We start from the raw sequence: 2,533 nt of genomic DNA, 5'->3' as shown, positions 1-2,533 counted from the left end.
ACACCTGAATGTGAGGTTTGACTACCCAACAGGGACATATCTTGAATGCAATTTATGGTCAATGATCAGGACTTTTGGATCATTGAAGCTGTGAGTGAGTTGATTGTCTGTGAATGAGTTGGTTTCGTTTGATGCTCTTGTAAACCGGTTAAAGAAAAGTGTTTAAGGTCCGATGCTTTTGCCATGTAATATATTTTGCATAAAAGTTCATAGAAATGAAAAGGACAAGTAATGTTGGTTAATTTTCAAAACTTTTCCGAAATATTTCAATCCACTAGCGTATTATGAACTTCCTAGGCGATATTTTTGCCGTAGCTTGAATCAATTTTAAACGTGCTCAAGAACTTTGCACTTTCATTGAAACTCATGAGAATTGTTATTCGATCAACAGAAGATCTACCGACCAAGGTTGTTAATCGATAATTTATCGTAAACGCCGATAACGATACCGTCAGTTATCGTTATCGACGATGACGCTTACGTCTTCAGACATTATCGTCATTGTCAATGACGATAGCTACTGGACGGTATCGAATCAATAACGTTTGTTTATTACCATCCACTGCAATACCATCTTTTGCTTTATTAGATATATCATTCAGATGCATTTTCAATGCAAATATGACAATGATACATACCTTACTATTCGAATCTGTGCTTTAAAAAACGCCTCATAAGCTAAAACAATCAAAACTGAGAAATTTACTTTCCCGATGACAAGCGAAACATAAACAAATAAGGAAAAGTTTCTTCCTGTTGCCTAGTGATGTTTCGTCTCCAATCCTCCGAAGTTAAAAAACGTTTCCTCACCCCGTGCCTGCTTTTTGATCAAGTCGTACACTATTTGCTACCACAGTAGACAAAACTGGCATAAGGCGTTAGTGAGCTGATTACGTCTAGTGCTAACGTTATCGCCGATATTGTTAATGTTTGAAGACGGTATCGTCATCGTCAATAACGATACCATACGTTATCGGTAACGGCGGTGTCGATTATCGACGATAATCTATCGTATTAACAACCTTGCTACCGACCGTATTTGATAGAATTTACCGTCTTAGTGCATTCAGATCACTAATGCTGAACTGTTTCATCGAAACTAATAGTAATAATAATACTCAAAAAAACATTAAATCCATACAAAAAGTTCTTAATGATTTTAATGAATTTGCTTCACCAATCCGATTGTACCGGTTCACTTCACGCAGTTGCTGCAATGAAATATGATTAAGTATATAATCACTGAATGGCAGTTTCAAAACCTCTAACGAATATGAGAGGCCATTCATTTATTACGTAACGTACTAAGAAGAAGGGGATATTCAACGAAGAGTTCCATTGCGCGAGGCCCCCAAGCAAAATTGCGTTATTTAGGGGTGGGAGGTACTCAAAACTGCTATAATTTAGCGTGACGTAATATGTGAATGTCCCTAATGATATGATTTTATAATTAAAGAATATTTCATCGCAAAATATACAACTATTTTAAGAAACTAAGGCAAAAAACTTCAAGAAGAGATAAAAAACAACAGTTGTTATGAAAATCTTTTTATTTTAAATATAGGCGTTTTGTGGGTCCATTTAATGAACTCGAATCAACTTTAAATTTTCATGGCTTATTTTTGGAGTAAAAAAGAAACTTTTTCCGTCCGGCGCTCATAGAAATCGCATGATGTTACAAAAATGGCCACTCTATTGTAAATTCATTGTATTGCTTTTTTATGTATTGAAAACTCCCCCGCCTATTCAATGCATAATTGTAGTAATATTTTTGGTATTTTACCTCATTTTTTATCACAGTTACGTGTCAGTTCGTTGTAGCCTTGTTTTCCATATCCATATTTTTTCAGTTTTCCCCTTTTAACTTTTATATAATTATAAACAGTTGTTTGTTATGTGTAGCTAGCAAGGCAATATCCTAAAATAACTTGATAGAAAGAGAAACCCTTTTTTTAAATATTTTATTTGACATAACATTGGACGTATAACAGCATTAGTTAGTCCATGTAAGGTAAAGGTACCTAACCCAGCACCATGTCTTTAAATGGTTTTTTGAACTATGTTCTAAATTATTTGGTGAGCTCATCATCATTGTCATTTTGTTAAGTAAAGTTGATACTCGCTTCGGCAAACCTATAGATTTTTCTTTTATTTCAACAACCAAATAATTTATTGTAATACCATATAATTCCATTGATGAGTGCCACTGATTTGCACTGTTTTTCAAATCTGAAGATTGTTTGAATCGATGCTAGACCTTTACAATTGATCTAAGTACTGAAATTTTACATTTGGCTTTACTGTGTTGAATTTGAATTTACTTTTTTATAGTTTCAAGAAAAAGAGGAAAGAAACCTAATAATGGCTTTTTTTAATTTTCCAATAATATCTATCAAACAATGTGACCAAATATTGAACTACAAAAGAGGACTAAATGGCTGCAATATCGTAATTTTTTTGTCATAGAATATTCAAACCTTGTAGCACAAGTTAATCGGATTAGAAATGCCAGAAATAATAAATAGTCAAACAA

This window comes from Wyeomyia smithii, chromosome 3, assembly GCF_029784165.1.
Source record: "Wyeomyia smithii strain HCP4-BCI-WySm-NY-G18 chromosome 3, ASM2978416v1, whole genome shotgun sequence".
Lineage (NCBI taxonomy): Eukaryota > Metazoa > Arthropoda > Insecta > Diptera > Culicidae > Wyeomyia > Wyeomyia smithii.
The sequence above is the reverse complement of the archived record's forward strand: the minus strand, read 5'-3'. Positions refer to the sequence as shown.